General features: G+C 37.2%; 1 pseudogene; it reads left to right on the top strand.

The window, feature by feature from the left end:
• Positions 1-6,424, top strand: part of LOC149247168 (importin subunit alpha-1a-like) — a 70,160-nt pseudogene extending 63,736 nt beyond the window's left edge.
• The last annotated feature ends 15,995 nt before the right edge of the window (positions 6,425-22,419 follow it).

Below are 22,419 nucleotides of genomic sequence, written 5' to 3'. Positions count from 1 at the left end.
AATGAAACAAATAGCTAAATCCCCTAGTACACCCCCATTCAGTCAATGGAAAGAGTATCAGAGGTGCCTAGAGGAGTTAGAAGAAAGCAAAGACCAGGTCAATCAATTTAGGCAACAAAACCTAGAGTATAAGAATTCTATTCAACATATTTTAGAAAATTGTGACCATGAGGTCAAAGAGGCATCCAAAGCTCTTGACAGGAGTAAACATTTTGTCAAGTGGTCACAACCAGTCAGGATATAGTGCAAAAATTTGTATGTAAGGAATTTGGTCCTGAATGCACAGTTGAGAACTATGAGACAGGATTTAGAGGAGGCACATAAATTGCTGAAGAGGTATGAGGGGGTTGTTGTAATACCTTTGCTCATGAAAATGCCTAAGTTTGATCCTAAATCCAAAACATCACCTGCTCTATTGCCACCTGTGAAGCAAAAAGACCTCATCACTCCAGATCCCAAATCCAAGACTCCTAGCATCGAGGTTTCTAGCAACAAATTATCAAGCAAGAGGAAAATAAAATGATCAGGCTTTCCTTTTTATTCTCAAGTTTTGTTTTAATTTTCTGATGTATAAATATGTTAAGGTTGATATGATTGACATAATAGTGTCATGACAACATTCAGAAGTAATGAAGAGCATTCAGGAAACAGTTGTAGCAATTTTGCTACGTAGGGGCTGTGCACTCGCTACACAACCCATGGTTTGACCAGTTCACATACATAGTACAGTAGCCACCTGTCAGGTTTTGAAGGTGCTGGCGTGGAGTACATATGGTTTCCAGCTCACCACCCCAGCTGCTTGCCACATGTGAGTTCTAAAAGCATGAAGATTTGGGTGCTGTGCACCTCCTGCACAGGCTTTTCAGCAGACACAAAAGAAACTTTTAGACTTTTTTCTATCTTAGTAGGTTTTATCAGTCCAAAGACCTTTTTAAAGATAATTTGTATTTAATGAGGTTGTTTTTGCTTTCAAGAACACAAAAGGATCCTTTATGCTTTATGTTTGGATGAAAATCATGGAAAGAAAGCTGTTTACTATTTTCCCCTAGTTTTAAATCAATCCTTTGAAGGATCGAAGATGGAATGAACTTGAAATGATTTTCCTCCATGTTTTTACTATATATTTTGATGAATGAAGACAAAGAAGGTTGTTGTTAGTTTTCCCAATTGCTAGAGCAATTAATGTTGTCATGTTTGTGGTTTGGTTTTAATGAATATGCTTGAAAGTTGAAGGGATTCGAGTCGATTTATGAGATTATTATGGTATGAATGAGTTTGGAATAATTTTTTCTCTAAGTTTATGTGTATTTCTCTTATCTGTTTTCTTCATACTGTGTTTAAAGGTGTAGGGGAAAGTTATATCTGAATTCATCTTATATGCTCATGTATGACTGAAACCAAGTATATTTTAGTTGCAAATGAAGTATGCATGCCTTTTAAAAGTTTTGTATTTTCTTCTTAATGGTCATAAATCCGAGTTGCATTGATAAAGTTGTTATTTTTGCTCTTTGATAAATGTCTTGATATTCTACAATTTCTATACTACAATTTCGTTATTCATTCCAAACACTGTGCTAATTAAACCTCCATATATGAAACTGGTTGGAGATACATCAACATGTTACAATAGAAAAATCACTTATATTGTCAATAGTTTTTCGTAAAAACCCTCTACCACTTCTTTATCAAATCCAAATACTCCTAGAACTGGTCTCTGTAAGCTATAGAGTTAAACCTTTAGTTTTCACTAGTTGAGGGAACCCCCTCCAGCTAGAAAGGCCAATTTTCTAGCCCAGAGAGGTTTGTGGTTACCTCTATAGCCCTTTCCTCAGCCTAAAGGGATTTACAGAGTGTTAACACCACCTATGACAAAGAAATGTATTCCATCGTGCAAGTTTGCCATCAATGGAAGCATTACATCATGGGGAAGGAAACGGTCATCCACACAGACCACTGACCCCTGCAGTTCATACAGACACAAGGGAAGTTGTAGAATGATTGCGATCATAAATGGTCTACATACATGCAACAGTTCCATTGGAACATTAAGTACAAGAAGGGAAACACCAATAATGTTGCAGACTGCCTTAGTTGACCACCAGTCATGGCGCTAATCACTATTCTCGACTCCTATGGGCACAAGACTTCGGGGTGGCCACATCTTTACAAGAGCGATCTAGAATTTGGTAGCATATACTAGTCACTCTCCTAGAAGGTAAGCAAGTTCCAAAGTTTCACCTCCAGGATGCACTGTTATGCCACTTGGGACACATCTGTATTCCTTAAAGCGAGTGTGCCAAGATGATTTGGGAGGTGCACTACAATCGGTTCGTTGGACATTTCAGAGTAGAGAAAATAGTGGCAGGACTACATAAATATTTTTATTGGTCGAACCTTCATCAGGATGTTGGGAAGTACATTAGATCCTACACTGCCTGTGTCATTGCCAAATTAACCATCAAGAAGCAAGGCCTATATACTCCTCTACCTACTCCCAGTCGAACTTGGGAATCCATCTCCATGGATTACATGTAGGGCCTTCCTTCTACCAAGAACGATAATGACTTCGTTTTCATGATCATTGACAAATTCTCTAAGATGGCCATTATGGCGGCCTGGAAGAAGAGTATCACAACATAGGCCATTGCTAAGCTCTTCTTTGAGCGAGTGTGGGTACACTTTGGGATCCCACAGTCCATTGTCTCAGATTGGGACAACGTATTCCTGAGTGAATTTTGGTCAAGTCTCTAGTCAATGTTGGATACCAAACTCACTAAGTCCAAGAATTTCCACCCCTAAACTAATAGCCAAACATAGGTCGTCAACAAGATGGTCATACAAAATTCTACGCATGTACAACTCAAATAATCCACGCATGTGGGATGAAAGCCTCCCCTATGTCCAACACAACTACAACAGAGCTCTCCATAACTCAACGGGCCACAACCCCTTTTAGGTAGGGCTGTGATTTCAGCCATTATGTCCCATTGATGTGGCCATACCATTTGCAGCGACTCAGGCATATTCGACTCATGTTCAGTTCGAAGCCGATAGGGCTAACAACTTCATTGAGCGCATTCAACACATCTACCAACAGGTCCATGATATATTGGACAGAGCTAATGCTAAGTACAAGCAACGCCATGATCAACATCGGGTGTCGCACAAGTTCTAGGTGGGCGACAAAGTTTGGCTACATTTGCAAAAGGAGCGCCTCGCTGGATCACACCGCAAGATTTGCCTACTCTGATCTAGGCTATACACCATCACCAAGGTTCTAGGGGAAAATGCCTTCAAGATCAACATTCCACCGTTCCTTGGTTTGCACCCAGTGTTCAATGTAGACTGCCTTTGGCCATGCTTTCCACCATTGCTGGACACATCTGACATTTCAAAAAAACTCACACCAACATAGCTAAACCCAGACTGCATGGAATAGGCCACAACTGATCAGATCATGGGCATGCAAATGAAGAACACTCGCCAAGAGAGGATCCAACTATATTGAGTTGTCAAAGAAGACCAACTCCTTCACGAGGGCAAGTGGTTCACTAGGGACCAAGTTCAACAAAAATTTCATCACCTCATTGAGGCTCTACACACAATGGGGACCATTTCTTCCTAAGTAGGGAGGACTCATCTAGGCGGATATTGGTGGCCACCCACCTATTCCTCCTAAACCTCCACTCGGTTTCATATGTTTCCTTTTTTATTGCATCATTTACTATTTTTAGCAGTTTTTCACGTCTTGAACTTCTAGAGCAGTTTTGACCCCCTAAACGGTGTTTTTTGAGGTCCACAGCAAGTCCATAGCTATACAAAAGAGTCTACCACAAATCCTGTAGTACTCGGAGATATATTTCCAACAAGGTATCGTACGTGCCAAACAGAGATAATATGACCAAGTTACGACCCCGAGAAGTTGGTTGCCCAACTAACCCCAATGGGGCTCACAAACTCTTGTCGTTCCATATCTTGGGGTTAGGGTTTTGGTTGTTTAGGGCTTTCCTGTGTTTTTGAATAATAAATAGGCCCTTGAGCCTCATTCTAACATAGTTCAGAGGCATGTAGCCACCACATCTCTTCTTAGAGATAAGCTACCATCGCCCGAGCTAATTTATTTCCATTATGTTTGTAAGCATATTTCAGTATTTGATATTAATGAAATGAAGTGTTATTTCTGTTGCATCTTTGTAATTATGATTATATCTATATTTTTTTGCATTCATGTTTAAGTTCGGATCATATATACCACTATCTCATGGCTTTTGTGACCTTATTTGACATTTTTGTTTCCTTTTTTGATTAGTTTTTTTATTTTGTTTTGTTTTTGTAGTTTGAGAGTCTTCTTGCCATGGTTGCATGGATATGGTCCGATGAACCTAACCTGTAACTTGAAGCAATGATCCAATTCCAAAGTTGCTTTCAATTGGTATTTACATCAAATCTTATTTATTAATTGTTAGTGAACTGCCCTTTTGTTTGTGTTTGTTTTGTCCATAAGGCAGCTGACCTTTTGCTTTGTTCTTTTGACAGAGCATAGAGCTCCTATAAATAAAGTTATTTATGCAAGCATTGTTCCTCTCTTTGTTGAATTCCTGGCGAGCCATGATTTTCCACAACTGCAGGTGAAGGCCCCAATTGTTTTGTCTATACATGATAGAAAGAAAGAGTGTAATTGACTAATTATTTCATGAGAGGGTTGATGGATTTTTTATTTTTATTTTCTCCTATAGGAAATAGTGTTTCAATGGTCTGAAAGTAGTTTTGTGCCTTCTGAAAGTAGTTTTGTGCCTTTTTTCCTTCTTGATAACAATTTGAAGTAGCATGGGCTTTCATAAACATAGCTTTAGGAACATCAGAGCATACATGAGTTGCGATTGACCGTGGAGCTGTGCCAATATTTCTACAACTACTAAGTTCACCAAGTGATGATGTTCGTGAGAAAGTTAGACAAAAAAAAATCTTTGTTTACTTTGTTTCTAATATAGAGTTTTTGTCCAATATTTCTATTCTGCAGTAGAGAATTTTTTCAAGAAATTTAGTCCAAGTTTTTGTTTCTGTATTTGAGCCTATGATGCCATTGTTATTTAATATCTTATCCTTTTACGTTAATAACCTATTTGGGCATTGGAAAATGTGGTCAGTGACTCGCCCAAATGTATATATCTAGTTCTTAGACACGGTGTTCTATTGCCGCTCCTTGCTCAACTGAATGAGCACCCTAACTTTTCTACGTTGAAAAATGCCACTTGGACCTTGTCTAATTTCTGTTAGGGAAAACCACAACCTACATTCAACCAGGTAGGAAATTTATACTGTTGATTTTTAAAATAATTTTGCTTTGCTCGTTCTATTATTTTCTTGCAGACAAAGCTAGCACTACCAGCACTTGAGCGCCTAATTCATTCGAATGATGAAGAAGTCTTAACAAATGCTTTTTGGGCTCTGTCTTATCTTTCTGAACGTTGTGATTGAGGCTGGTGTCTATCGAAGATTGATTGAGCTTCTATGGTTAAGAATGTGTTCTATTAGTATCAGATTTATGTCTTTAGATAACCGTTAGAGGTTGATCAATGCTATTATTTTGCTTTAAGGCATTTGAAAATTTAAATTCTACATGTTTTGTCTCACAATCATCCATCTCCATCTGTTCTTATCGCCGCTCTCTACACTGTGGGAAATATTGTAACTGGAGATGAATACTTATGTTTTATTTGTTAAATTACGTTCTCAAGTAATTTTGTGGGGATGTGTTGCCTTAGTACATTATCAACAATCTGGCACTTCCTTGCCTCTTGGAACTATTGACCCATAATCACAAGAAAAGTATCAATAAGGAAGCATCCTGGACCATCTTAAACATAACTGCAGGAAACAAAGATCAAATACAGGTTCCTTAGCCACTACTTTATAGTTTAAGAATGACACTTCATTGAATATCTTATTCCTTATAAAATGTTGTTTAAGTTCATGTACCCTGATTCTGGATTGGTTTACAGGCTGTAATCAATGCAAACATCATTCCTCCTCTTGTACAGTTACTGCAAATTGCTGAGTTTGATATCAAGAAAGAAGCAACATGGGTTATATCTAATGCTACTTCTAGTGGTACACATGATCAAATGAAGTATGTATTTAATGAATATATATGATCAACACAAGCATTTCTAAAATGAGTTATCTAACAAAGAGGTCAACTTACAAGATATGATGTAATGAGATGTGTTTGCTGATAACAATCAGTGTGATGTAGATGTTCAAGAACTTGTGTTAGTTGATGCAATGAGACAAACTACTGATTCTTGCTTTTGTTTGCAGATATATTATGAATCAGAAATGCATTAAGCCTCTATGTGATCTTCTAGTCTATCCAGACCCAAGAATTGTAGCTCATGGTTGTACCCAACAAATAACGTATTAGTACTTCTCGAAGAAGTTGGTGGTGATCCTTCTTGAATTTCATTCACAACAAGTTATATTGACACAGTCTGCGCCCATGTGTCTCAATACCAAAACACATTGGCATTGCGAGAGCTTCAACTCCAATGCTCTCCAGGGAAACACATATCATCGATAGCCTTTGCAAGCTTCGGAAAGCGAGGTGGGTCTTGTGAAACTTTCATTAAGGGCTCTTGCCATGTAGTGAACTCAACTTCCATTGTAGAGAAGGTACATGTTTAAAGTTATTTACATATGAGGTAATCATTTGTTACGTGATCTTGATTTGAGGGAGAAAACTTCAGGTCTGCTAACTCAGTTCTTTTTTGGGAAGACATGCCTTGGGAAGGAAGCATGTTCCATCTCTATTTCTGAAGATGCATTTGGAAGATTATGTGGGGACAATCTCAAGTCTTTGGTAGTTGGGACAGTATGCAAATATTGATCCAACAATGCTGCCAATCAAAATAATGCTGCTCCTGAGCAAATGTTGAATAGTAATAATGAAATTTATGAGAAGGCAGTAGAAATTCTTGAAACTTATTGGCTGGAAGATAATGAAGATGACTAGAAGTTACCTGCCACTGGATACGTTGCTCAACCAACATTCAATTTTGGCACAAATCAACCAACGATTCCTTCTAGTGGATTCACCTTTGGTTGAAAAGGTATAATTATGTTTTACTGCTATAACATTGGTTCAATTGTTGGTTTTCTTTTCAGTATTAATTTTCTTTAGCATACATACCACTACCAAATTTCAGGAATTTCAGCTATTGCAACCTGACAAAACTAATTATTGTGGTTTGGAGTGATTGTGAAGATTATTAGAGCTTTCTTTTCTACTAGAGTATTTGAGGTGTTGAATTTGCTAACTTTATTTTTATAATCATCTGATTTATCATGCCTTTTGCACTCTTTGTATCAATGTCAAATCATTTTTTGATATGGTTATATATGTTCATTTTCATTATTGAATTATCTTTGCAGATATTTGTCTCAATGAATTCTAGTTGTTTTGGAACTTCCTGGAAAGACCATCCAACACTTTCAGCATGGTAGAATAAGCCTTGTGCTCCAATTATATGAACATGGTGCAACCTAGTTCGCACACTAGATGTTATGTCATACATTTTTGCTTAACCCAGTGCCAACTACTCTGATTTCAACCATCTTCTTGAATATGGGGAAAAGAGATGCGACATTTTGTGTCTACATATTTTGCACCTAGCATGTATGATTACATGTACTTGTCTTGCAAAATTTGTATAAATGTTGTACAATACTTGCACTAAGAAGTTGCATCAAGTCCCACAGTTCCTTTCTTATTAATGGATTTTATTTGTGTACAATCTAGACCTTCTTTGTAATCAACTATTTATCTTTTATTTATTATTATTTTTATATCAATTATTGCTATTTTTTCCTATTATGAAATTTGCCTTGTGGGCATTGGTGGCACCAATTAAATACTTAATACATGGATCCAACAAATTTAAATGTAGAAATTTTGTGATAAAAAATACATGGATCCTAGTTGTATGTGCTTCCCTTGAATAATTCCTTCATTTGCTTATCTATGTTTTGCCTTGAGGGCAATTAATAGGGCCAATTAACTACTCAATACATGGATTCAGAAAGTTTTAATGCAGTGATCAGTGATCCTTGTTGTAAATGTTGCTCTTGAATAATTCATTTATTTGCAAATCTATGATTTATCCAATATGAAAGAAAAATTAATCTCATTTTGCTTGAATATGTAAAAACAAGAAAACTCACATAAAACATATTTCCATACTGTTTTAAACAATGCCCATGTTGGCGTTATTGCTTTTTTTGGATTAGTCTACAATGTCATTGTATTTTAAAAGTAAATAAAACAGGATGCACAAAATTCATTTATACAAAAATACAGTGACATGCCACCATGTGGCTCTTGTTTTATTATAGTTGTCCTTTATTTATTATAATTGTTTTGTGATAACTAGGTCTTGATTGTAAGTTTTATTCATGTTATTTTAGGTTTATTATATAATTTGATTTTAATGTGATTTTTTATTATTAGTTGTGTGAGGGTGAGGGTGAGGGTGTGGGTGTATGTTGATAGTTTCAATAATAATATAATGACATACTTTATGCCTCTCTCCTCTCTTCTCTTTCCATATTCCCTCTCCATATTAGTTAGTTAGTTTGTTTTTTTTTGTTTTGTTTTTGTTTGTTTGTTTTTTGTATTTTGTTTGTTTGTTTGTTTTTGTATTTTGTTTTGCTTTTGTTTTTGTTTTTTTCAATTCCTTAATCTTTATTCATTTCGAGTTTATATATATATATATATATATATATATATATATATATAGGTGAACTCACGTAGGTCATTTACACTTTTTGGCAAGCACACAGGGTTAAAGGCGAAGAAAAAAGCTTGATCGAGCACTTTTTAAGCACTTGATCAAATAATATTTTATCCTTTAATCAAATTATTTGAAAGCTTAAATATTGATCAATTGAGCCCCTATGTAACCTGTGGTTACATAGGTGCTCGATCAAACTCTCTTTTTAAAAATCCCGCCAAAACAAAAAGGGCGCAGATTTTTGAAAACAAAGCTTGATTGAGTTGTTTTGCATGGTAATCTGTGAGAACAAGGGAGCCTAGATCAAGCTCATTTAACTTGTTAAAAGTCCTTGTCGGGGTTTGTGAATGCATTTTTTGTACAAACCACAGCAAAAAGAGCTCAATCAAGGAGCACAATTGCAAATAAAGCTCGACCAAGGAGTGAAATTGTTACAAAGAGCTCAACCAAGGAGTGAAATTGTTACAAAGAGCTCAACCAAGGAGCAAAAATGTTACATAGAGCTCGACCAAGGACGTTGGAAATCACCACCCTTCCACTAGCACACGAACCACAACTGTCGTCGCAAAATGTCTGATGGTCGAGGTAGGTTTTATGACTTGAAGGCTTCTCCTTGCTTCTTCTAAAATGAAAAATGCATTGAGATTTTCCTACTTGCTTCTAAAATGAAAAATGCATATAGAACTCTTATTTATTTCTTAATAATGAATTGTTTTTAAATGAAAACCACCATAGTTAGTTAATTCAAATTGCTTATAAGTCATCAATGCTTCTTTTTTGTTGGCAACTCTTGAAGTGGGAAAATGTTCTTGGCATAAAATGTTCCTAACAATTTTTAACAACTCTATGTTTTCTAACAAATTTTTGAACATGAGTAATATGGGTATTTGTAATTTTTTATTTATATAGACAAGAAACATGTGTACACTTTTATTGACTAAAAGCAAGAAACTACCCCACTTACAAAAGGATTAGAACATGATCAAATGCACCCCCAATCACTTATTTAGGATCTCATGCTTCTCAAAATATCAACTATTTTATCTACAACTACAAACTTGTATAATCTCTTTGAGATGGATCTATTCCTAGTCCTATTGTTCCTCCAATTAAAGTTCAAACCTATAGGTTCAATATCACAAATACCCATGTGATCAACCTTCTAAAGAAGGAAATCTACTAAGCAACCCATTCAATCAACTTCATCCCCCACCTCTTGTCTTGAGATAAAATTCATGTCCCTTGCCACTAGCACATTATCCTTCCTTAATTCTACTCTTCCAAGGAAGTAATCCTCGAAAACATCCCTTGCCATGTATGGGGAAAACATTAAAAACTATATCTAACTCGACATGTAAAGATTACATAAAGAGGTAAAGTGAAGAAGAGACACATTCTTTGTTTGCATTAATTTGTACCATCCAACCACTATAAATTCATGCCACCAAACTTGAAGCTTGAAAACTTTGTCTAAGTAGGGTGTAATTAAAAATTCATTTACTTTATTGGACTCTAAAATGTACTTCTAGATTAGTAACACCTCAAATTTATCTGTTGAAACCAAACTCTTTATGGATATCATTTACTGAGCACTCCCCAAACCCCATATATTGTAATAGGAAACAATAATTTTGAAACCTTGAGTAGTTAGTTTCTTACCAGATAATACCTCCTTATTTGCCTTTTTCAGTACATGATATAGACAATACTCATACCAAGTCCTCCCAGGCTTCCACTCCCTTTAATACCCACACCACTTTCCAAAAACACTTCTTCCATAACTATCTCCTCTTTATCCTATTGAAATAAAATAGCATTGCTTATTTAATGCCAAAATAGATTGATTTTTAGAGAAGTACATTGTGTTTATACTATATGTCAATTCCACTTCTTTCATCATTGGAATGGACATTCCTTCTCTCCCCACATACACCATCTAATTATGAGGATTGTATGCACATGGATTGTTCTTCCCTAGAAACCTTTCTTGTTTAACAAATACTTTAAAGGGATATTTTTACCTCTAAGAAATCCTCGACCTCACTTACCTCCACGAATTACACGATAGAAGGGTATCCATAGATAGTAATTCTATTTTTTATGATTATAGTTTGTTCTCATCATCTCTACAAAGGAAGGTGGTTTCTACTTAATACAAGAAACTACACATTCTTGTAAACAATGTTTAACCTCATCTAACTTCATCTCTCCATTTATTAATTTTTCACACTAACAAGAATCCCCTTAACTCTAAACGTTTCTTGTAAAATCTTATCAACAATATTGGAAGTAGGTTTCTTAGAACTTAACCTACCTTTGTCCATTTTCCCTTTTACCACATTTGCTAAAAAGTATTTATGTTTTTTAACTATTATCCTCTCTTCCACAATTTCTTCACTAGCAAGCAACTCCTTGGGGCACATTCTCCTAAGGTGACCATACATATGGAATATGGAGTACCTAAAATGAACTTTGACATATTCCATCAACAAATTATATCCAACATCCATCCAATATTATTACTTATCATAGCTAAAACCCTCTTTTCACCCACCCATATAGGAAAAGGACAATGCATTATGGATCACATGAGAAAAGTAGTTCATCCATAATGTGTTGAAATATGGCAACATGAATATTCCAATTTAATTTGTCCTTGAATTAAATTGTGAATTAAAATCGAATTTAGTGTTAACAACTACTTGGAAATAATAAATTAATTTATTTTAAATTAATTAGTTGGAGAAATTCAAGTTAGAAGTCTTTTTGAAGTCATGCAAGAGTTATCCCTTAAATTAAGGAGATAATATTGAGTTATATTTGAGTTGTAATTAGTTAACTCGGTTTACTGAGTTAAGTACAGTTAAATTAGTTCCAAACTGTTTGAGGAACTAATAGTGAGTTAACAGTCAGTTGATGCATTAATGCACTCAACTAGCGCTACTCCAGTTAACTGAATATTCCCTCATCAGAAACTCATGCATGTCTATTCTAAGAAAGACCCAGTTGAGATTAATGTTCAAGGACAATGTACTATTAGTTGCATGTGTTTTCTCATGGAGAAAACTCATGCATGCAGTCAAGGATTCATCCTTGAGGATTGCGTAGTTTTGAAGGTTTGTTTTTCCACTTGGTAATAGGCTAATCATCCACAAGGAACATCACAAGGAAATAGGAGCTTGGAAGGCAGAGAGGAAGGCTGGAGAGAAGCCAAGATTTCCTGTGATCATCTGTGAGGATTGTACTGAGAGCTGGCTAGTTGTGAGAGCTAAGGCTTTGTATAATTCCTATCTATTTCCACCATGTATGATAATACAATAGTGTGGGGTTTTTATCTGAGACTTTCCCCAAAATATTTTCATGTGTATTGTGCCATTGATTCTTCTTCTTCTGGTTATATTGTTCAGCTCGATCTTTAAGCTTCCACAAATTGATAGTAGAAGTAGGTTATAATATTATGCTTTGATTTATATTGCATTATTGGGTTAACCTATCACCGATTTTCTACATGGTATCGGAGTTGTGAACAGTATACTAAGAAGAGAATTCGAAGTTTGAAGTTCGGGGTTGTACGTGCAAATCGAATTCATATCATACTTCAAGGTTGGCCAATGGCGTTCTATGGCTTGAGACTCGAGTATGCCTTGGAAGGTAGCTCAAGTTAGATAGCATGGAAAGATAAAATGGAGGATGTATTAGAAGACAATGGCTTGAAGGAATTCATTGATCAAGAAATCCCAAAGCCAGCTTCAACTAATGCACAAGAGTTGGGTAAGTGGAAGAAGTGTGTGGCGAACGCGAGATAGATCATCCTTGAGGGAGTTCGAGACCATATTGTCCCGAGTCTCCATGGGAAGGATACTCCATTTTCAATGTGGAAGACATTGAAGGACCTCTACGAGAACAGTAGCGACTAGAGGACATTGGCGCTCAAGGTTAAGCTTCGAAGAATCAAGATGGGAAGGGCGATACTATTTCCACATATCTGAACAAGCTCACCACCTGCAGAGATGAGTTTGGCAGTGTGGGAATAACTACTTCTGATGATGATATGGTGAGCCTCGTTGTCCTTGGCCTTCCAAAGAATTGGAATAACTACCAGGACTCTATGAATGGAAGGGAGAAACTGTCGGATTGGGAATGGCCATGGTCAGATCTTATGCAGGAAGAGATCAGGAGGAGCACACGAGATGGTTCTTCATTCAAGAATGATGATGAAGAAAATATGGCCTTAGCAAGTAAGGCAAGGAAAGGGAAGGGGAAGGCTTCCCATTTCAAAATGAATTCTTCTCATGGAGGGAAGAAGGGTGACATCTCTAAAGTAAGATGCTTTAATTGTCACAAGATGGGACATTATGTGACTAATTTCCCATCGAAGAAGTCCAAGAAGGGATCCTCGAAAGGATCGAAAGGTGAGGCATTAGCCTCTCAGTTCAAAATGGACTTTACCCTCATCGCATGCATGGTGTCAGTGATGATCGGTTGTGTCTGGTATCTTGACAGTGGAGCCTCATTCCACATGACCGGTGATAAAAATTTATTTAGTGCCTTGGAGGAGAAAGACCTCAATATGCACATAGAGATGGGTGACGACGGAAGGTATAGTGTTTCAAAAGTGGGCATGGTTGATTTTCAGAGGGAGCATAGAGCTCCTCTCACCTTGACAGATGTGATGTATGTGCCTGGACTGAAGAAGAACTTGGTATCGGTCGCGATGTTGGAGGAAAAAGGCAACGATGTCGTCTTTAGTAAAGGAAAGGCGTTCCTAAGACACATAGCCATGGGTCAGACCAAGAGGATAGGGATTCAGGTGAAGAATCTTTATAAACTAGAGGTAGATGATTGTGTAGCATTGAGTACAAAAGCAGAATTGGTGCAAAGCCAAGACATTGATGAGTTGTGGCACAGGCAGTTGGGCCATTTGCATCATGTGGCTTTGAAGATAATGCAACAGATATCTACAGGACTTCCCAAAGGTAAACTTGAGCAAGTTGACACGTGCAAAGGTTGTACCTTGGGAAAGTACACCAAGTCTTCCTTTCATGATCGAGATAGTCGAGTAGAGGCTATCTTAGAGTGATTTCATACTAATTTGTGTGGACCATTCTCGACAGCATACACAACGAAGGAAAGGTATTATGTGATTTTCATTGATGACTATTCTTGTAAATGTTGGATTTATTTCATGCAGAAGAAGGACCAAACTTTCACAAAGTTTTGTGAGTTCAAAGCTTTGGTCGAGAAAGAGTCAGGGAAGAATATCAAGGCCTTGAGAAGCGACAACGATGGAGAATATGTCTCTCAAGAGTTTAAGGACTTCTGTGCAGCGGAAGGAATTAAATGAGAGTTGACGGCACCTCATAACCCACAACAGAATGGGGTGGCCAAGAGGAAGAACATAACTATTGTAGGGGCAGCACGGGCAATGCTGCATGACCAAGGCCTACCACTTCACTTGTGGGTTGAGGCATGCAACATAGCAGTCTATTTGTAGAATAGAAGCCTGCATCGCATACTTGGGATGAAGACACCAGAGGAAGCTTTCTCTGGTAAGAGACCAGATGTGGGTCACTTTAGGATCTTTGGCTCATCAGAGTATTGCCATGTGACAAAGGATGCACAAAAGAAGCTTGAGCCGATAGCAGAGTTGGGGATATTTGTGGGGCACACTGATAGACCTCACAACTATCAGGTGTACTTGCCTACCAGTGGAAGGACAGTGGTTCGCAAGATCTCAAGTTTGATGAGCAGAAGGCCATGCAAGTTTCCCTTGAGAGGGAGCTCCAACTACAAGTTGTGGAGGAACTGTTGGTTCTTAAGGAGGAGGAGCCTTAGACTGATGCGGAGCAGTTGCATGCAGAGGTTCTAGGATTGGAGACATCCACTCAAGCAGAGTCTTCTAGAGATGGATGGAAGCGCACAAGAGAAGCTGACAAATTGTTGGAGGATGCGAGAGAGAATGTGGGAGCACCATCTTCTCAGCGCAGACAGAGAAGGTCACCTGAGAGGTACACTGGATACATGGCCCTTGCTGGGGAATGTGTTGAGACCGAGCCATATTCCTTTGAGGAAGCAGTGCAACAGCCGATTTGGGTTGATTCTATGGTGGAGGAGTATGACTCCATAGTTCGTAACAGTGTTTGGGACGTGGTTCCGAGACTGGAGAACAAGTTAGTTGTGAGTTCTCGTTAGCTTTACAAGGTAAAGCAAGCTGCTGATGGTAGTGCGGAGAAGCATAAGGCAAGATTTGTTGCCCGTGGCTTTTCACAGGTCGAGAGGATTAACTATGATGAGACTTTTGCTTCTATCTCAAGGTACTCATCTATCAGATCTATGTTGGCACTATCAGCACAAATGGGTTGGAAGATCCATTAGATGGATGTGAAGACTGCATTCCTCAATGGCCAGATTGAGGAAGAGGTGTACATAGAGTATCTGAAAGGTTTTGAGACCTTCGATCGTGAGTCGCATGTGTGCCAACTCAAGAGAGCGTTGTACGGGCTGAAGCAAGCACCTCATGCTTGGTACACTAGGATAGACAACTACTTCACCGGACTGGGCTTCACAAAGAGTGAAGCGGATGCGAACCTGTACCACATCATGGTGAAAGCTAAGCTGTTGATCATTGTACTTTATGTTGATGATCTCATATTGAGTAGTGATGATTAGTTGATCGTGTCTTGCAATGAGGATCTTGCAAGAGAATTCGAGATGAAAGACATGGGTCTCATGCATTACTTCCTTGGCATGCATGTGTGGCAAAAGGATGGGGAGTTGTTTGTGTCTCAGGGCAAGTATGCCAACGAGATACTTAGGAGATTCCACATGGAGAAGTGCAAGCCCATGCAAAATCCTCTATCAGGTAACTGGAGGAAGGAGGTTGCTACTTCAAGAGAAGTGGTAGAGGCTACTGTGTACACGCAGCTTGTGGGTTCACTGATGTACTTAATGAACACATGACCAGATTTGTGCTATGCGGTGAACTAGCTGAGTCAAGCGATGGTTCAACCTACCAAGATGTTTTGGAAGGCGATAAAGCATGTATTGAGATACCTCAGAGGCACATCTCAGTATGAATTATGGTACAAATGGATAGAGGGAGTGAAGCTACAGGGCTTCACTGATGCAAATTGGGCAAGGAGTCCATTAGATCGGAAGAGCACATCAAGAGGGATTTTCAACCTTGGGTCAGCGACAATTTCTTGGTATAGCATGAAACAGAGGTTGGTTGCACTCAAATCGGCAGAGGCAGAGTACATGGCTGCAAGTCAGGCAACATGTGAGGCCATCTGGATGCAAGAAATCCTAGTTGGTTTGTTTGATCAGAGGATGGATCCAACTGTGATTTATTGTGATAATCAGAGTTGTATCAAACTCTATGAGAATCTAGTATTTCATGATAGGTCCAAGCATATCGACATCCGGTATCATCATCTCAGAGACTGTGTAGCGAGGAGGATCATGTTGCTGCAGTATATTTTGACAAAGGAGCAAGATGTTGACATTTTGACAAAGGCATTGTCAAAGTGTAAATTTGAGTTCCATAGAGATAGGATCGAGGTGGTAGATAATCCCTTTCTTGTTGAGAGGGAGTGTTGAAATATGGCAACAAGAATATTCCAATTTAATTTGTCCTTGAATTAAATTGTGAATTAAAATCAAATTTAGTCTTAACAACTACTTAAAAATAATTAATTAATTTATTTTACATTAATTAGTTGGAGAAATTCAAGTTAGAAGTCTTTCTGAAGTCATGCAAGAGTTATCCCTTAAATTAAGGAGATAAGATTGAGTTATATTTGAATTGTAATTAGTTAACTCAGTTTACTAAGTTAAGTCCAGTTAAATTAGTTCCAAACTGTATAGTGAGTTAACAGTCAGTTGATGCATTAATGCACTCAACTAGTGCTACTCCAGTTAACTGAAGATTCCCTCATTAGAAACTCATGCATGTCTATTCTGAGAAAGTCCCAGTTGAGATTAATGTTCAAGGACAATGTACTATCAGTTGCATGTGTTTTCTCATGGAGAAAACTCATGCATGCAGTCAAGGATTCATCCTTGAGGATTGCGCAGTTTCGAAGGCTTGATTTTCTACTTGGTAATAGGCTAATCATCCACAAGGAACAACACAAGGAAATAGGAGCTTGGAGGGCAGAGAGGAAGGCTAGAGAGAAGACAAGATTGCCTGTGAGCATCTGTGAGGATTGTACTAAGAGCTGGCTAGCTATGAGAGCTAAGGCTTTGTATAATTCCTATGTATTTCCACCATGTGTGGTAATACAATAGTGTGGGGTTTTTATCTGAGACTTTCCCCAAAGTATTTTCATGTGTATTGTGCCAGTGATTCTTCTTCTTCTGGTTATATTGTTCAGCTCGATCTTTAAGCTTCTGCAAATTGATAGTAGAAGTAGGTTATAGTATTCTGCTTTGATTTATATTACATTATCAGGTTAACCTATCACATATTTTCGACATAATGTGCATGCATGTTTTGAACGAATAAAATCATGCACAATTTAGTTATAGATAGAAATGGTAATGCTTGATATGTGTTTTTGAGATGAGATTGGAAAAGTGGTGGAAATCGATACTATGTCCAAAATTTTAACTATTCTAATGCATGTAAAACCTAATATGGTAAAGACATAATTAGTGCTAATAGTGGTGAGGAAGTTAATGACAATAAATATGGTTTCAAGGGACCATTGGACACATGCCTTACTAAGAATATACCTATTGTTTATTTTCCCTTGGATAACAACTCGATATGTAATGTGTTGTAGAAACATTGCCTTCACGTGCTTGCACCTAGTATCTTGTATGCCAAAGTCAAATATTATAAGTATTATCTATCAATGCTAAACTAATAATGGTCAATAGGAAAATCAATTGCTAGAATCATGCGTTAGCAGGGACTAATAACTCTTAACTTGAAATTTGTTCATAACATTATGATCAATAATTTAATATTGAAATTGAAATTACATATAGGAATTTTAAAATATAAAAATTATATAGTAAATCAAAAGACAAGTTTATATTTTGAAATTATAAAAGTTATATAATAAACCAAAAGACAAGTTTATGTTGAAGTTGGGTTAATGTAAATTATTTATTTATTTATTTTAAATTTTTACATCATATTGTGGGTAACTATCCTTTTAGCATGGAAAATAATAATAATATGTATAAATTGACATTTATTCACATTTATAAATAGAAAATTAAAATAAATCTAATAAAATTATAAATATATTAAATTATTTAATTAATATTTATTAAAATGTTCCCAAATGTAGACTCCTTATGTGGAAAATTAAAAAAAATAAAATCCCCACATGAGACAACCTCCTCAAGCGTTCTCAATATGGTCCATATTGGTGTTGTCTCTGTAAATGCTACAATGAATTGGTCCCTCGTCTTTTTATATAGTGCACAGTTGCACAAGAACTATGACAATCTATTTTACTATTGGTGGCACCACAATGCAGGTGGACGGGAGCATCTATCACAGAGGCATGGTCGGATTGGTGGACTAACGCGATACTGACCAAACCTAGGAACCTACCACTCCATGTTAGTTGGGCTCTCTGGATCGCGAGGAACATACTCACTTTCCAGAACATCGCCCCATAGTAGCCCTCCATTGCTGCTCGTGTTTTGTCTGATTTTGCCCTCATTCCGGATGACACTGAACCCTCCAGACCCCGCATAATTGCACCAGAGACTATTAATCACTAAATTCCTTGGGCCTACTTTGACGGCTCTTCCCAGGAGGGAGGATGTGGTGGAGGCGCCATTCTTTATATTTCTGTTTCCCACCAATACAACATTCAAATGGGATTAGGGCAGGGAACAAATAACTTTGTTGAATTAACCATCACAAAATTTATTGTTCAATTTGCTTTGGATAAACATTGTAGAGATCTACAGTTATTTGGGGATTCTAAAGTTGTATGTGACTGGTTAAGTAAAACTACTAGATGCTCTGCTTTTTCATTGAGACATATTCTGGATGAGGCTGTGCGACTTATCTCTTTTTTTTACTCTTTCACATGCCATAATATCTACAGGGAACAAGACACAACGACCTACAGATTATCCAAAGAGGTTGCGGACAGGCCTCTAGGCACTTCGTTAATTCAGGAACAAAGGGATGGTGCTCATTATCAATACTTCCATTGGCCATATATGGAAATAGCTGTATAGCATCGGCTCAAGGGCAGCCAAGACATATTCATATTTTTTTTGTCATCAGTCATTACTTCATCTATAAATATACATGTTTTCTCTTGAGATGATCAACACCCTCCAAGTGTTGGACTATTATCTGGTAAATTATTATGCAATATATTACTTGACATTGATGCCTCCCTGTGTGGACATAAGACATCAATTTTTGAACAGTGACATACCTGAACTTTATTTTTGGACAAGCAGTGCCTCTCTTACAGCATATGCATCATGCATTTACAACATGTAATTTTCTTACTTAATGAAAATTACGATTTTTCCAAGGGGAAAAAAATATTTATAAAATAAATATTTGACTAGTATTTATAATTTAATTAAATATACATTTTTAAATATTTTTCAAACTTAAAATTAAAATTGATTTTTTTATAAATCTCATTAAAATTAAAGAGACAAATAATATTAAAAAATATATATATTTTTAATTTTTTCATAATGTTAGACCATGAAACTTTGAGGAAATAAACTTTATAGGCCAAAGTATGATCCTCATTATTGATATTTGTTATTTGTCATATATTATTTGAAATGCATTAGCAACCATGCTTCAATTCATTGAAAAAGTATTAGTCAAATATTTGTTTAAACACTAGTTGATAGTTGTTACATGTGGGAATGCCATAAAAATTGATAAGAGTGCACCTTATACCGAGTAATCATTTGCACTGAGAAAAGGTCTTGTGGAAGGGGTAAAAAATTTCACTATAGTTGAAAATATGCGTCATACAAATACAATTGAAGAGATTGAAGAGTTTTTCAAAGTTTAATTTATAAAAAAAATTAATAAAGTATGGTCTTATGGAATATTTGGTTGGCATGAAATTTTATTAGTTTTGCAAACATGTTTGTTTCAATTTTTTACATATATTTACATAGTTATGCTCTATGAATAAAATGCATTATTTAGAATGGGAAAAGTGTCAAGACATATCATTAAGGTATAGATAGATAAATCTATCAATTAGAGATTTTTTGACGGAGTTTTTCAATGTGGGGGGAGTAATTAGTAGTGTTGGAGGTGTATTTCGAACATTCATATATATGATGATTCTTCTTTAGTTACTAATTGGATTAGGAGAACTACACATCTCCAAAATGCTATTCTTAGGCCTTTGGGTAATAGCCTTCAAGTATTGATGCTAGATTTGATTACTCCTTTCGATCGTGTTTACATGGAACTCAATACTTTGGTTGACAAATTATCAAAAAACAGACTCTAAAGTTTAGGAAGGTTTGATGATTCTACTTGAATTTAGAAATGTTTTCCTTGTCAAAATTCTTTAGTCAATCTAAACTTTATATTTATATGTTATTTTTTTTTCTTGGATTAGTTTATATGTATTAGTTTTTTTTTTCAAATATAAAGATCTATGATGGAAGCTTATAATCTTCTTCTCGATATAATTTTTTTAGTGAACAATTTATAATTAGATGAGAAACTTCTTTACTCTCATTTTTATGAGTCCTAGGGGATAATATATATTATATTTTTATTTTTAAGAACTTTGGGGACAAGTTCGTGGGTGTTAGCACAATTGGGAAAAAGCATGTTTGCAAGCCCTTATGTATCCAAGTGATCGAAAGTTCAATCCCTTAGACATGTCCACCATCCGAACTTGAAAAAACTTTGTGGACAAATATAACTAGGGATAAGACCTTTCATTAAGTTCTTTTGTTTGTTAGTATATAATCTATTCATTAATAAAAAATGGGTGTACATAGACAACAAAAAGCAAATGGTCCCACCCTGACAAAGGGTTGTTGACCAATGCTAGCTGGGCATTACATACAAACAAAAAGAGACTAAAGGGAGCAGTCCAGAGCCTGAAAGGCCAAAAGCATCAAAATACATTCAAAATAAACAAAACATTAATCATCGTAGTTAATCATCTGAAGTAATAAAAGCTGAATTATCTGGCCTGGTCCCTGGAGGAGGAGGAGGGCGATACGAACATCTAACATGCTGTTCAAAATGAGCTAGCCAGGTTTCCAGTTTGTCTACCTTTTTAGTGAGAAGATTTTCCCTTGTCAAACCACCATTATTCTTTCACAGACGTGACATTAAAAATATTGTATTTGATTAAGCATCTCCATCACCACCTCATGTTCTTCCTTGAGAGTCCTATCTTACGCTTCTAGAAGGTCCTGCAAATATTTTACCAGATTCCGCTATGACATGGAATGACTATGAGGGCCAGCTTTCCCACGCCCAGTCGTGCCTTTATGACCATGCCAACTTCCATGCCTCCAGGTACTGCCACCACGACTTTGGGCAACCTGCGACCGACTGTAACCATGGTCCATTGATAACCTTACGAGGAACTTGCACCACCACCCCCTTCTATGCTTGATACATACCCCTTCCGAACCCACTCGTGCTTTGGTGATGATGTTAGAAGGGGAATCTTAGCCCTCATACTTCTTAGGGCTGGCCGCATTGTGCACCCACAGAGCCAAGCTAAAAACCACCTAACTAGTCCACATAGCATGCCTGTTGAACATAGGTACTCCTCGCCCACACTCAAACCCAACAGAAAACCAGTGTCACGATAGGCACCATATAGACATACACTAGGCCCGAGCGAATTAACGGTGGAGAAATCCATAAACAGAATGGGCTTCTCCAGGGCCGAATCACAACACCAAATTCGAGGTAACAAGGATGCAACATAGCACATCTAAAGCCTGAGACATGGTGAAGACTCGAACCCTAACCACCGCCACAAAATAATAATGCCCAATTTCCATACAGGATCTAGTAGGCACCATCGCCTCAGCTCGAACCTCTGCTTGACCCCAACCAATCAAAGAGGAGCCGATCCACACTCAGCTTGATCTAGGAAACACTTGCAGTGGTCAACTTCACTAGTCAAACCCAGACAATAATAACCAATATCCAAACCCAAACGCACCCCCATAAAACCAGAGACAACCCAGACATAAACATACCAAATCACAACAATGGAAATACACAGACCAGACACCTCCAATTGATTGCACAGTTTGAAGATATTGCAAACCATCATCCCCATAGTGAAAAGGGCAGGGGCCTAGCCTACTGTATCAACGCACACACCAAGAACAATGACAAGGGATAGAGATCACGAACCAAACCAACTTACCTCCCTGAGGCGGCAAACTAGTTGCCCATTGACGCCCCACCCCTCAGAATTTCTAGTGACTCAGCCAACATCACCTCTCTGCCTCCTCCGGAAGCCTAGCGCCCATCCACGGAAAGACAACACTCGCCACTGAAAATTATATCGCCGCATTTGCATTCTCATAATAGCCTGAGTCTCTCATCACCTTCAACATTAAGTTTCCAATTTTCTTCTTACTTTTCCACACTACCATATCACGTGCACGTTCAACG

Source organism: Pinus tabuliformis, chromosome 7, assembly GCF_031772625.1.
Source record: "Pinus tabuliformis cultivar Carrire ecotype Pingquan chromosome 7, CPIR1, whole genome shotgun sequence".
Classification (NCBI taxonomy): domain Eukaryota; kingdom Viridiplantae; phylum Streptophyta; class Pinopsida; order Pinales; family Pinaceae; genus Pinus; species Pinus tabuliformis.
Note: the sequence above shows the minus strand (reverse complement) of the source record. Positions and strands in the feature narration are given on the sequence as shown.